The sequence below is a fragment of the Bidens hawaiensis genome, unplaced genomic scaffold (genome assembly GCF_021521415.1).
Source record: "Bidens hawaiensis isolate Kalapana, Puna unplaced genomic scaffold, B.hawaiensis_p1.1 tig00002572_1, whole genome shotgun sequence".
Classification (NCBI taxonomy): Eukaryota; Viridiplantae; Streptophyta; class Magnoliopsida; order Asterales; family Asteraceae; genus Bidens; species Bidens hawaiensis.
Genome location: NW_027491140.1, coordinates 2,155,161 through 2,171,648, shown reverse-complemented (window position 1 = coordinate 2,171,648; position 16,488 = coordinate 2,155,161). Strand labels below are relative to the sequence as shown.

Genomic DNA, 16,488 nt, shown 5'->3' with positions numbered 1-16,488 from the left:
AGAGTCTTAAAAAACTTTTAACGATCCTAAAAGAGGAGTGCATTTATACTTTGTTTTATTTTTAATAGAATTTCTTTACTACTAGCATGAGCTGTAACATTCGTTACCTTTCAAACACGAAAACTCAACCCATTTCAAAATTTAGGTCTTGTTTATAAAGAATATATATAAATATATATTATTATATTCTCGAGTTTCGATATTTATTAATTATCATTAATAAAGTATTCTCGACGTTTGAAAACCATTTCTCGTTCGTTTTATATAAATTTTGATCAATTATCAAAATTTGTATTTTTAATGTTTAATCGATCCGCAAATTATCGGGCATAATATGAAAATAATCCAAACACATTAACCTTTAACCATTTTATATAACATTTGAAAGTTTGAGGGGTTTAATATGTAAATGTAACATAAATTCAAATTTAATAAATTGAAACTAGAGGGGGCCAAACTGACACTTTTAATTTTAAATATATTAAATTAACAAATAAACCCAGCCCACCCCCCTTCACCCGTAATTCCGGCAAGAAACCCGGCGACCGGAATTCCGGTGCCGGCCAAGCCCAAATAGCCCCCTAATATCGCATAATAACTCGATTAAACCTGGTAACGGCTTTAGTCTTCGGTAATAAACACTAATCAACATATTAATTGAATTATAACAACCTAAAATCCGTTCCAAAATCCCGTGACCCTCGCCAGAAAATCGGCCCTTATCATTTAACACCAATTAACGTCCTCTGTTGCAATTACATGTATAAATAGAACCACAACTAACATCAAAACTCGCTCACAACTTCAATTCGTATTATTATACTCTCTTTTATCCTATACTGCTTCATCCAAGGTTGAAATCCCGCCAAACTCCGTCCACCACCTTTCCGACACCAATTAAGGTAATCCTTATATGTTTTCTTTTGGTTGTTAGCCGAATAACAAAAAACATAAATAAATCTTAACGAACACAGGGCGAATTAGCAGTTGTTATTCTAGGGTTTCTTTTTGTTGTTTGAAGAAGATGCAGTCTTAGTATTGATATATATATATATAATAATAATAATAATTTCTGTTATAATAAACAACAACTGTGTTTGGTCCAATGGTTAGGTCTTTGAGCTGTGGTAAAGAAAACCCGGATTCGAAACTCGGGTCTTGCATATGTTTTTATGAGTTAGATTTTTAATAAACATTATTAATTTTCCTTTTACTTCTATTATTGTATTTAATTAAGCAAATCCAAATTTTAAACGAATATAAGGCTTAGCCCAATTGGTTAACACATGTTATAACAACACTCAGACCCGTGTTCAAAACACGGGTCAATCCTTAATTTTTGTTGTTAATTCTTTTAATATAATTTATTATTAAGTCATTATAAATCATTTTTTTAAAACCATAATTAACTTTTAAAAATCAGATTAAATTAAATAAAAATTATATAAATTAAGTATAAATAATATCTCACTATTTTCGCTTAAAACCCGAACTTCCACTCTCATAAAACATTAATTAAAAATAGTTAATAACCTTTATCGTAAAGTTTAAAACATTAAAACTCATTTTATTAACCCGTCAAATAAAATTCTAAATTTGTAATTATTAATTCAAGAATCCCGAACAAGTTAACTTTGTTTCTTCGTCAATAACTAATATTGTTATATTATTAGTCACGTTTCCGTTAAAACATAAATATTAATATAATAATCAAAATCTATAAAACTAGTAAAATAATTCCTAAACTTCCAATATAAGCTTATACAATATTTAATCTCGTTAGATTGTCGTTTGAGTCTCGTATTTATTTATCGTAGTAGTGTGATTTGCTCTTTTGGACTTTTGTGACGCTTTCGGTTCCTTTGCCATTCTCAATCTTTTCGACGATTTCAGGTTTCCTTATCACATCAATTTATAAGGTGAGTTTTCATAACCCCTTTTTACTTTTACACGTTTTGGGGTGTAGCACGTCCAAACTTGGTTTTCTTGTGCCAAACTAAAATTCACATGCGTGTCTTGTATGTATTTGTTTTAAATCATATTGCTTGTAAACTGCGTTATTATGTGCTAGTTGTTTACTGTTTTTATTGGTGGATACATGCACTCATAACGGGAGGGTCCGACGGGACATACCTGTGCCGTCCATTTGTTAATGGCGGTATCATTATTCTATACTCCAAGTAGCGCGGCGAACGGGGGTTCCTTAGTAGATTTGACTTTTGTCAAGCGAACGGGAATATCATGTATTTACTTTTCTTTGCTTTATGATTTAGGCAATACATATTGACTTGTGAATTTTACGCTTTTCGTATTATATATATATGCAAAAACTATATGAATTCTCACCAACATTATTGTTGACAAAATATATTATTTTCAACGTTCTGCAGGTTAAGGTTTAAGGATCGAAGAATAGAATACTTGGACCATTAGGTTACAAGAGACGAAAATTTAAAGTTTATTGTATTAATATTTGATTGTGTATTTGTGATGTATTGAAATGAATTAAATATAATTATTGTCGGTTAAATAGTGTTACGAGCTATAACAACACTTCTATTCAGTGATCTGAATAGAAGTGATCTGTACGTCACACCCGGGCGTATTCCGTTTTAGCCGGGGTGTTACATGAGCTATAACAACACTTCTATTCAGAATGAGCTACCTTGTCAGTATTACAACTTGTAAATACTAAATAATCTTAATATACGTCTCAAATTACATACATAATCACCCTTATTAAATGTAGCAATTATCGGAGTTTTAACAACAATAAATACATAACTAGTACAAATCTTGACAATCTAACTCTTTCTCGCAATATACAAACCACGAGATTAAATCATGACAAAAAGCAAAGGTGCGCAAGCCGGTTCAAAAGTAAAATCCAGTTTGGGTTGGTTAAGAAAAGGTCAAAACCGGGTTGACTACAAAGCGGTTTCTTGACCGGTGCATATGGTTTAACCGATTTTTAGGGCTGTAAACGAACCGAACGAACACGAACAAGGCCTTGCTCATGTTCGTTCGTTAAGGAAATAATGTGTTCACGAATACGTAACAAATGAGATTTTATGTTCGTGTTCGTTCATTAAGGAAATTAATGTGTTCACGAACGGTTCACAAACACAAACGAACGCAAATAAAATCAGCAGAGCCTAGAGATTGAGACCGATGTATTCATCAATGTGAATAATGAAAGCCTATAAATGAATCGAATGAACACGAACAAGTTTGTTCATTTAACTTTAGAAGAACACGGACACTTAATCGAACAAATAATTATGTTCATGTTCGTTTATTTAAAGATGGACACTTGTGTTAGTTTGTTTAAAAAATCTAAACGAACATAACTGGACAAAGTTAAACGAACATGTATGAACAAATGTAAATGAACACAAATATAAACGAACTTAAATTAAAACACTTAAATGAACACAAATTAACAAATATGAAACCTTTAAGCCGATGACCTATCCAGATAATATTTAATTATTTTCTATTAATACATAAACGAACATAAATAAACATATATAAACGAACATAAACGAACGTTCATGAACATAAATGAACGAACAGAACATGTGTTCATGTTCGTTCGTTTAATTTAACGAACACAAAATTTTTGTTCATGTTCGTTTGTTTATTAAATAAACGAACATAAGCGAACTTCCCGTCAAACGGTTCACAAAAGTTCACCGAACGTTCGGTTCATTTACAGGCCTACCGATTTTAATGGAGAGAATTACAAACTGATCCTCCTGAACATATGGTTTCTATGTCCAAACCAGTTTCAAAGAGTAGGTTTGGTTCAGAAACAGGTTTTATGTGCACCTAACAAAAGTATGAAACTTCAAAAATATTTCTTATGCTTTACAAATTTTGTACTTATTTAATTGCATAGCTAATAGTTCTTTTTTTATGCAACCAATAGTAAAAAATAATAATAATAATATAACAAAAAGTATGAAATTTGTAAAATATTAATAGGGAGTAAACTTGGTAAACATTTTACAGCTTAAAAACCGTTGGAACAAAATCAACTAACCTGAAATAAAACCATTGGAACCAAAATCAACCAGACTAATAATCGATGAACTGAACTACCCATAAATCAAAGATGAAAACGGAATGACTGAATCAAAACAATGCTGATCCATGGAACCATAATCTAGAAAATAGATGTAAGCAAGACTAATAACTAATAAAATCAACAGCAATTGAACAAACCAGAAGCTTATGAAGAGATGATAAATCAAAGATGAAAACCACAACACGTTTTTTATCTAACAACTATACAAAACCAAAAGGTACTCGTTATAACTATTTATACAGCATTCTCCTTTCACAAACCAAACTTCCACAATATCCCACATTCACCATCAACAACTGCCAAGTGCCAATGTTTATGAAAACAAAAGCTGAGTAAGAGTTGCAATAGAATCCTAACAGCAACTGTTTATGTCAGTGAACTGTTTACTATCTAAATCCTATGCTTATGTGAATGCGATTACAACACAAACATCACAAGACATATTGGGTAACTGACCAACACTCGGCCCGATCATCAACATATTCAGATTGAAAGCCCTGCAAAAAGCAACTCCAGCTCCTCATCTTGTGATACAGTCCTCTGAATTCGAAACAAAAAACATTATCAATTCCATACGCAAGTTAACCTAACTTAGCAAACAGGAAAAGGAAATCTAAAACACTATTTACAAAATGTTATTAGCAGCACGTCTACAATGCCAGTCGGACCTCAGCCTCACCCAATATCAAGACGAGCCCGAAATCATCTTTAAGCACTTAAGCCCATAACAGATATGGGTAATTAACACTAACATTATGTATTTATTCGATCTTTAGAAAAACATTTACATATAAACCGGGCCTTTTTTCTAGTACTCGACCGAAACACACGTATGTGAATGACTTGAATAGATTTCCACTCAAAATAAACAAGTTTGTTTTCCATACCTGAACAGATAAAAGCTGCAGAATTTTATTGAGGACCTTCATTCGATGAGTCGCATACGTGCTATGCGCCGGAAGCTGGTTGACCTTCTTGATTTCTTCATGAACTGCAGCCCTCTTCTCTTCGTTTCCGGTTTGTTTTCCACCAGTTTTGACCTGTGTCATACGATCAGTCTGCACCGTAGGTTCATTAAACGAGCCACTGCCTTCTAGAAGATTGAATTGTTCCATGCTTGAATCAATACCTAAGCTGCAGACATAGAAGATGATACTGAGAACGAAATTAGGGTTTAAAGCAAAATAAAAAATTGGGGTTTTTAAATCAAAATTTTATTTTAGGAATTGATTAACAAGATCATACAACTTATGATTTGTTTGTTCTGGCGTTTGAAATTGATTACAATTTTCCACACCTGCCGTCTCGATTTCGCTTTTGGAAGGCTATGGTTTTGTTCTTGGCTTGAAAGTTAAAACCCCATGTAAGGTGCGCCGCAAATTTTATACCAAAAGGATTTTTTTAAAGATTTTAACTGCTAGTTTGGTTCATGTGATGAAATACAAAATGTAGGATTTAATCTTGTGATGGATTTTTCATAGATATAACCTATTCGGTTGTTATTTTTTTACAATCGGAACTAGCCGTTAGTTTCAAAGATAGTTTTCGTGTGAAAAGATATTATTACTAGGCATGTTCAAAACGGTTTGGGACTAGGAACCGGAACCGGTTCCTATATTCAAAACCCTCAATTAAACCGGTTCCAGGCTCGAACCGGTTAGGGAACCGAACCGGTTCTCCCACCCTCGGACCCCTAACCTATCTAACCGGTTCTTACCAGTTCCTAAACCGGTTCCTGTACCGTAACCGGTTCCAACCGGTTACAGTGTAAATTTTTTTTTTTTTCGTTTTTCGTTTGCGATTTGGATTCTAAACTACGATTCGTATTTGTATAACATGAAAAATAAAAAAAACAATTAACATAAAAATAAACAATTAACTGATGAAGAAAAGACAACTACTGAAGATGTTTGCCACTGAAGACAACTACTGAAGGTTGCCACTGAAGACAACTACTGAAGGTTGCCACTGATGACAACTACTGAAGGTTGCCACTGATGAGGAATACTCATCAGTGGGAACATTTATCAGTTGCAGAGTTTGTTGTCACTGATGCAAAATATGAATCAGTGACACATCAGTTGCAGAGTTTCATCAGTTGGAACATCATCAGTTAAATATGTAACCATTGTACAATGTAAACTTGTTCATTGGATTTGCAATACAAGTGCATTTAGTTTTTTTTTTGTTTTTCGTTTGCGATTTGGATTCTAAACTACGATTCGTATTTGTATAGCATGAAAAATAAACAAAACAATTAACATAAAATTCATTTTATTTACTTTAAGAAGTTAAAAAAAAAAAGGTTACATGTTTTAAAATCTTCAAAAACAAACTAACAAAACATTAAACTTATAAATATAAAGTTGTGACATATTATTTCTAGAAAAGCCTTCTTGTTCGTTGTAATTATTGAGCGGCGACTTCTTCCTCGGAATTACTTGTAGAAATGCCTTCTTGTTCGTCGTGCACTCGAACATCAAGTGGTGTTTCATCTTAGTGAGTGGTTACGTGTTGAATACGATCGATTGAGTCCAAGTGATCCTTTAAGCAAATGCACATCTCCACCGACTCCGAATTTAGTCTTGTTCTTCTCACCGATATTACCCTGCCACTAAGAGAAAAAGCGGATTCCGAAGCTACCGCAGAAGCTTGGACGGTTAGTAAATCACGGGCCATGGTGGCAAGAATCGGAAACTCGGTTTCCTTTACCTTCCACCAAGCCAAAACATCAAAAGTGCCATATTCCTCTTCGGATAAACCGGTAGAGTAATCATTTACACTATACCTTCCTAGTTCGCTTGAAGGGGTGTTACCCCTTTGTTTTTTAGCCGTTACGTTGCAAACGGTGTTCATAAGGCTAATCATGGGATCTCGTACTCTAGTAGCACTTAAACTTGATGAAGACCCCCCCGGCATAGGCATGTGTATGTTTGACCCATATTTATTTAAATAAAAGTCATACATAAATTTAAAATTCAAGTTAAAATCATTTTTTGCCTCTGTTGAAAAGTTTGGGTCAACTTCATGCATATCTAAGGCTGAAAAAATTTCGTCTATCACACATTCAACCCCCGTAACATTTAACATTGGGTTTAAAGCGGCGGCGCAAGTAAAAACCGGTGGCAATTCAAGAAAGTATTTTTTTAATTTAAACTTCATTGGTAATATGATGTTTGAAAACATTGGACTTTTATTTTCAAATTCTTTAAGATTGTTAACGATTAAAAATAACTCCGAAAGAACTAAGGGACTTGTCGGATAATACGTTCCCGATAGTTTCGTTGTTGATGTTTTAAAAACTTCAAGAAAAGTCGATAAGTCATTGGTAATTTCCCATTTCTCATTTGAAAAGGGGATTGCCAAATCATTCTCGGCAAGACTAGAATGAAACATTTGTAAAGTTTCTCTTTGTTTCAAAGCACTTTGAAACATTATGCAAGTGGAATTCCATCGATGAGGTACATCCCAATTAGCTCCCAAAGCTTTTCTTCCCGTATCTTTACAAAATTTTCTATATTCCATTTGTCTTTTTTTACTTTTCTTAAAAACTTCATGTATCATTAGTCTAAAATCGTTTATAACCGATGTAACCTCATCCGAAGCAAGTCCGTCTTGCACGATTAAATTAATGATATGTGCAACACACCTTGAGTGAAAAAATACACCATTGCAAATCGGCGTATATTTTAATTTTAATTTATCAACCGCCGATGTATTATTCGACGCGTTATCAAATGCCATTGAAAATATTTTATTTTCTAGTTTATAAGTTTTTATAACATAATCTAAAATTTCAAACAAATTATCTCCCGTATGTGGATACTCAAAGAGTTCGAAAGCAATGGTGCGTTTCATCATTTCCCACGATGACGGGTCTACCCAATGAGCGGTGACACAAAGATAAGATTCGGGTAGACCATGTGGAGCTGACCAAACATCACTAGTTAAGTTTATTCCCGTATTTATATTTTCAAAATATGCAATTAGTACCTCTTTGGCCTTCTTCCACAATTTTAAACAATAACGTTTAAGAGTATGACGACTTACATGAGTGTATTGTGGTTGAAGCGTATCTCGAATCATGGCGGTTAAGCGAGGGTTGTCGAAGTGGCTAAACGGCAAAGCTTCTTGAATCACAAACTTCGCCATACGATCTTGAACTTGATCAATTTGGTATGTAAATATTCCGCCTTCACTATCCATTTGCGTTTGTTGCGAATTGACGTTCTTTTTCAACGCCTTGCAATACGGTTTTTCGATGTGTTTCTTCAAATTTGAATTCGAAAGTGGGTTTAAATAAATCCCACAAAACTTGCACCGAGCCTTCAATGAATGGTCACTCAATTCAACCAAATCTCAATTGCACCAAATCTCTTGATTACGATTATGAGGTACAATACGAACGAAACTTGGTTCGGCGTTGGAACCTTGACCAACCGATGATTGTGAGGCAGCCATAACAACAAATATGAATATAGAAGAAGAGAAAACAAGAGATTAGAGAACTCAAAACGTTGTAATAGCGTTTTTTTGTATTTCTTTGCGTTCGGGTTTGCGTTTTGAGTGTTGTGATGAACCCATGACACCAAATACCTATTTATACTAGTAGTTGGGTGCTTGGGGGAGCCAAAAAACGGCTATTTTTGACCCCAACGGTCAAAAAAACGGCCAAAAAAAACGATTTTCAACGGCTATATTCGATCCAACGGCTAGAACCGGTTTCTAACCGGTTCCGGATGGTTCGGTTCCAGAACCGGTTCTGGTTCGGTTCCGGTTCCTACCCGCCCCCACTCAGAAATGCAAGAACCGGTTACGGATCATCGGGTTGAATCAGATAGGGTCCGGTTCCTACAAAAAACGGGTAGGAACCGGTTCGGGTCCGGTTCGGGTCCACCGGTTCGGTTCCAGGAACCGGTTTCGTTGATCATCACTAATTATTACCATTGAAATTTACAACCTTGTTAACATTTGCAACTTAGACCCGCTGACAGTTTAATGTTTTCCCTCCAAATTTAACACCAACTAACATTTGACGGTCCTTGTTTGACCTTGTTTGATTCATTGACTTTCAATTAAAGCTGCTTATTACACTCAAATTAGCACACACAAAACTAATCTTGATTATGTATATGTATATTGGTTAAATGATTAACCAATTCAAACACAATAAAGCATAATGTTTGGCTTTCCAAAGTCAAACTATGACTTTGTACAAGATTAACCAAGTTAATTATGTATATGTATATTGGTTAAATGATTAACCAATGTAAACACAATGTTTGACTTTTCTAATTCAAATTGTGACCTTGTTTGATTTTAGGTTTGACCATCCTAAGTCAAACTTAAACTTTGTACAAATGCAATTGCTTATTACATTCAAATGCATGCATACATACATACATACATGCATGCATACATACATACATACACACACATACATATATATAAGATACATACATACACACATATATGTGTATACACACAGATACACACACAGTCACATGTGAATCGACAATAATGCTCCTGTAGACACATATGTGCATACATTAACATTGCTTGACAAAGTCTAATACTTAGACTATTTAACTAATGAGTTTATTATTATTCTACTAAATAATGTTGCACATACATAAACAAATTCGCACACAGACATGCATATGCATTCACAGACACATATGCACACACACATAAATAAAAACATAAACAAACACACAATCACTTAAATACGCAAATACGCACACATTGTTTCTTAAACATAAAGATTGATATTGCACTTATGAAGATAACTAAAGATTGCACTAATAAAGATCATGACCACATTGCACTTATAAAGATAACTAATTAGTTATCACGAAAACACATTAATTGGTTATCATTAACACTGCCTCAAAAATTCTAACATAAGTAAACATATATTACACATTAGTACTAATTACTAAACACCTAGTAATAACTTAATACAAAAACACCTAATTCTTAGTTCACACATACCTAATTACTACTTATCTAACTACTATATTAAAGCAACAATACATAGTTTTTATATGGCATTTAACTAGGTTATCCACATAGGATTGCACCTCAACAATTTTCAAAATTATTATTTACACCTAATAAGCTATTTAACTTTAATACTATTACCATTTATATAACTACTAACAAAGTTACAAATATAACTTCAAATGTTGCATTAAATGAGGTTTTTATATATTTATAAATTATAAAATTTTATTTATCATTATTTATACCTTATGAATTCTTAAGGCATGCTATTATGTCTATGATTAATTTAATTTTTTATCGCATTTTTTTAACCACCCGTGCATTATACGGGCTATATCCTAGTTATATACTATAACTACTAATATAACCAAAGAAACCTAAAACAAATACTCTGGTTGATTTTGTCCACTTGCATTGAACCTGATCGAGAAGATCCGGTTTGGCCAGATGTTCATTAAAATCACCATATCTAGATCAGGTGGCTCCATGACAGGTCGAACAACACCACAGCTACAATGAACATGCATGAAATTGATTAGTAATCGAAGTTGAATAATGAAGCCAATTTCACATTTCCGAACACACCTGAACTCATAAAAACTAAAAACTCAAACCCGATTCATACCAGTGAAAGTTGTGATGTGTAGCACCCCAGCTTTAGGCGGAATACGCCCGGGTGCAACATACAGATCACTCATAAGCTCGTAACACTATTAATAGTGACAATATATTTATTTTATTCAATAATTTTGCAAGTAAACAAATAGTTCAATAATGAGACAAATAACATTACATTGAAAAGAAATAGTTATTGTTCATTTAAATAAATCCTAAGGTTGATCTAGTTTTTTTGTCCTTGAACTTCATCGTATCAACATGCAGCACGTTTAAAATAATAATAATTTTGTCAAGAAAATATGTTGGTGAGCTTTCATAAGTTTTGCGTATATATCTATATAAAAAGTGTGATTCAACAATCGTCATGCGATATATATTCAACATAAGTAAATGGAATGCAACAAACAATAGCATCCCAACATAGGGGAATGATAACGATACCACCATTTTCTACAACCGAAGTTGAAGGATAGGTAATGCAGGTACGACCCGTCGAACCCTCCCACTTTGCATTTGCGATTGCGTCTCACCATAAAATAGTAAACACATTACACATAATACAAGTATGTATATATATATATATATATAATAAACAATATGTATGAGCAATAACAACACAAATATCTAATGTGAATCAGTTTGAAAACAAATGCATAACCAACGAATAAAAACTTGAGACGTGCTACACAAAAAAAAAATAAAGCAGTAAAAAGGGGTTATGAAAAACTCACATTGTTGAACGAAGCAAGTTTGAAGAAGAAAAAGAATTAAGCGAATGAACCGGGTAGGTTCAGTTCGACATGTGATCCTAAAATATAAAATATTTGTAGGTTCAATGTATTGCGTAAGAAAATGATGAATAAATAAAAGATGGATGATTTGGTTAAAGGTTTGGGGTTTTAAGGACTTGAAGAAAAATTTATAAATATTATACTATATAAATGGGCTTTAGGTATTTTTGTCATAAAAGTTTCTAAGTAGGATAATCTTATTTGTCTAGTAATAGTGTTGTTGTAATAATGTCCTTAATCACGTTCATAAGTTCGACTCGTTTCAATAAAATTCGAGACGGGCCTAAAAAGTAAGAAAAATAATTTAAGTGAGAAGTTCAGTAGTCGAACACAAACTTGACATTATGTCGGGTTTGATTCCAACATGTTAAAAATATTGACAGGAAGCTAATAAAATGAAATATTTAATTTATCAAATTTGAATATATAAAAAAGTCCCTAACTTGACCGAATAGTACATAAGCGAGCTGAGTTCATTTTTTGATCAACTAGCACCCGGGGAATGATGGTATATAAAATAACAAAGAAAACAAAGAAAAAAAAAACATAAAAGACAAATTTGATGGACTTTCTAGAAAATCCACCAATACGCTGCGTATGACCCTATACGCGGCGTATTAAGGTGTTCTCTAACAAAACCCCTCGGTGTCTATAGAAAACCCGTAAGATAAACATCACAACATATTTTTATTCTAAACTTGAACTTACATAAACTAAATAACTAATTTGGTTAATTAAACAAAAGCCAAATGTGCCCTTCAGTTGATCGACCATTCGACCCACAACGATTATTTATATTCACAGGAAACCGAAAACATATTGTTTATCGTACCAAAAACGATCGAACTTCCAACATCTTTTATTATTAATCAACCCGAATATATCAGAGGTGTGACATAGACGGTCTATATACTCTATAGTGTCTGGGAAGAAAATTGTCATGTGAATACCAAAAGACACAGTTAACAGAACATGCCCTTCCAAACTGTTTTCTTAATTTGCTACAACACTCATGAAGAAAAGTAGTTGCTTCAGGTAAACATTTCACGCAGTCCTCCTTCGATATAGTTACATAACACTGCATGGATCCGTATAAGGTGCGGGAACCCGGCCCATAACTTATAGACCCAGACCCGTACCTGTCTTCATTATTAATTCCGTTTACGATCTCCTTGAGTTTATTTGCCAAATTATTCAACCCCTTCTCCTGTTGGTAATCTTGTATTAACCTGTAACAGTAAACCAGAAATAATAAATGTGAAAGATTGAACTGGGCTTGTGTTTGACACAATTCCCTTAAACAGATTCGCGGTCTGTTCCCAGGGTACACTGGTTCGAAAACAGCCGTGGTGTGCTGCCGGACTTGACGACTTGCCTGAAACGAAATCAAGAATAATGCTGCAGAGAGAAGAGAAGATAGAGCTGTGTGTTTTCGGTGTGTCTAAAACTACTGCATATGGCCTGGTTTTATAATGATAAAACCCATAACTGTATTCAACTCAATAATGACCATGAAAATGCAATAATGGTCATTAGTGCAGAATATGAAACTGAAAATAATAATAATAATAATAATAATAATAATAATAATAATAATAATAATAATCAGTTACAGAATAATTATTAATGACACCATTAACAATTAGTTATGATCATTGACCAGTAGTTACGATTTCAATATCTCAAAAACAAATGCAAAAAATCGCCTCACGCGGGCTAGGGTTTTTGGAGCTGCATTCGTGTCCGCGGGACGTGTGGGCACGCACGAGTTCGATAGATTTTTAGTCAGGAAACCCAAATTTGCACCTCCCCTGCGCGCGGGTAGGAGTTGTAGTAAAACACATCACAAATTTTCAAATGTGAAGTGAGAATGGCACCTTATAAACCATTCTCAATTTTGTTCCCCAACCGATGTGGGACAAAGTTTCACCACTATTATTTTGAGACATTCATTCACACACACTTTGCTTAATCTTCCAACAATCCCCCACATAAATGGAGGTCGAAAAACAACATTATTTCGATTAAATTTCAGCAGTTGAATCTTGCATACAATAGGTAGATGTTACTCTTTGAACCTTTGCTTATGAAGCGCACTTAGCCCACTGACTCTGAGTAGACAGCGATGTCTTTGAACTCATCTGTCGTTTGTGTAGACGACAATACACTTCACACAAGACTCTTCTTGACAAAAGTCAAGTCCTCATAGTTATGTTCGTTATGGTCATGAACATGAGCCTGGTTCTGCGAGAGCCATTAAGTATTGTGCCCCAACAATACCCTTCGAAGCGACCCCACTTCTCTCTCACATAGGTGATTCACCATGTATGGTTACCTTAGTCGAATCATTAAAAGCCATAGGCTTAGCCTCACACTTGTCACTTTTAGGAATGGACTAGGAAGTTTACCAACCATGTAGTAAACTACCTTTTAAATACGTAGGGTTATCGCCCCCCCACAGTGACCTCATTAATTCATAAAATTAGGTTTTCCTATTGAACTCAATTCTTGGGATCTCCAATCTGTTGAGTTAGGTTTCCTTCGTATGAACCTTTAATTTTTCAAGCGCTTTAGTCCCATTCCCATGGACGACTTCTGAACTAACTCTCTACTTAGGCCTTTTGTTAACGGATTCGCAATATTATCCTTTGACTTCACGTAGTCAACAGTGATAATTCCTGTAGAGATTAGTTGTCATACCGTATTATGTCTACGTCTAATATGTCTGTTTTTACCATTATACATTGTGCTATGAGCTCTGCCAATGGCCGATTGGCTATCACAATGTATACAAATGGCCGATGCCGGCTTAGGCCATCTTGGTATATCCTCGACAAATTGACGTAACCATTCTGCCTCCTCGCCCGCCTTATCTACGGCGATGAATTCTAATTCCATCGTGGATCTAGCTATAACCGTTTGTTTAGATGATTTCCACGATATAGCAGCACCTCCAAGTGTGAATACATACCCACTTGTTGCTCTGGAATCATTCGTGTCAGATATCCAATTTGCATCACAGTGTCCTTCGATAACTGCCGGATATCTGTTATAATACAACTCGTATTCCCGAGTGTATCTTAGGTATCAAAGCAACCGAATCATACAGTTCCAATGAATTGAACTTGGGTTTCTCGTGTATCTACTTAGCTTGCTCACAGCATATGCTAAGTCTGGTCTAGTACAACTCATAAGGTACATTAAGCTTCCGATAATTCTTGAGTATTCCAACTGGTTAACGGGTTCACCTCTATTCTTAGCTAGATGTTGACTCGTGTCAATGGGAGTTCTAGCTACATTAGAGTCATTAGCATTAAACTTCTCAAGAATTTTGTTCACGTAATGGGCTTGACTTAAAACAAGTCCATTTTGGGTTCGTGTGATTTTAACTCCCAAAATCACATCCGCAAAACCCATGTCTTTCATGTCAAATCTTGCTTTAACATGTTCTTTGTGGACGTTATGATTTTGTCATCACTTCCAGCAATGAGCGTATCATCCACGTATAGACACAGAATGATATATCCATCTTATGTGTCCTTCACATATACACATTTGTCACATTCATTGATTTTGAACCCGACATCAAGCATGACATAATCAAACCTTTGATGCTATTGTTTTGGAGCTTGTTTCAATCCATACAAGGATTTTACAAGTTTGCAAACTTTCTTTTCTTGCCCAATGGCTATGAAACCTTCAGGTTGTTCCATATAAATCTCTTCCTCCAGATTTCCATTCAAGAAAGCTGTTTTCACATCCATTTGGTGAACTTCCAGATTTCTAATTGTGGCGATGGCAAGGACTAACCTAATGGAGGTTATTCGTGTAATTGTGTAAGGCCCCGAACCCGGTGACCTTACTTTAGCGTCAGATTTACTCATAAACACAGTTCTTCAAATCAGAGTTTATTAAAACTTTTCGCGGAATATAAAACATCAATCATTTGTTACAAAACATTAAATCTTTTCTTTGATACCATAACACAAAACTTTATATTTCAAACATCTTTACTTCTTTCTTCAGATGCCAGCCGTTCAATCCATGCCGTGTGTCATCCTCATGCTAACTCTATAATCAGCTCACCTGCGTGCATACTAAAAGTCAGCTACGCTGAGTGAGTTCTAGTTAATCAGGCAACATACAATTTTATTCTCATATATTTCTTAACGTATCCGAAGACACACATTTCTACCTTAACCTCGTATAAATATCCATGGGAGGATCATCACGTAATATCTATTAAAAGAACCTTACCATTACCATACTATATATAATTTCCAAAGGAAGAACACTCCGTATACTTTCCATAGAAGGAACACTTTACTATCCATTGAAGGAACACTATACTTTCCATAGAAGGAACCCTATACTTTCCATTGAAGGAACACTATACTTTCCATTGAAGGAACCCTATACTTTCCATTGAAGGAACACTATACTTTCCATTGAAGGAACACTATCTATAAGTTGTTATTTATTATCCATGTAAGGAGCTAATCACTTCCCTCGACGATACGTGCAATATCCGAAGATCGTTCACGTACCGTCAAGCAATCATTCGTATCTATCACATATATCATACACGACATACACATAAAATTATGTCCTTTCATTCATACTTTCTTACTTCCATACGTTCTTACTTTCTAATGTATTAACTTACTTTCATATCTTACGTTATAAAGAGCATTACGCCCTACATTCCTCGAGTATTATTAGGGCTCGGTACCCTCCTTCCTCGAGTATTATTAGGGCTCGGTACCCTCCTTCCTCGAGTATTATTAGGGCACGGTACCCTCTTTCCACGAGTATTATTAGGGCTCGGTTTCCCTCTTTCCTCGAATATTAGTAGGGTTCGGTTCCCTAGTTCTCGAATATTAGTAGGGTTTGGTTCCCTATTTCTCGAATATTAGTAGGGTTCGATTCCCTCTTCGTTACCATACAACCATACCTCATACCTCGAGTATTATTAGGGCTCGG

General features: G+C 34.6%; 1 long non-coding RNA gene across 1 annotated transcript; it reads right to left on the bottom strand.

Moving 5' to 3' along the window:
• Positions 1-4,544: 4,544 nt before the first annotated feature.
• LOC143620432 (uncharacterized) lies at positions 4,545-5,420 on the bottom strand. The gene is made up of 3 exons (XR_013151336.1): positions 5,388-5,420; positions 4,978-5,224; positions 4,545-4,630 (listed from the first exon to the last, which is right to left on the bottom strand). It is a non-coding gene; the product is annotated as an uncharacterized LOC143620432 (long non-coding RNA).
• Between the last annotated feature and the right edge of the window lie 11,068 nt (positions 5,421-16,488).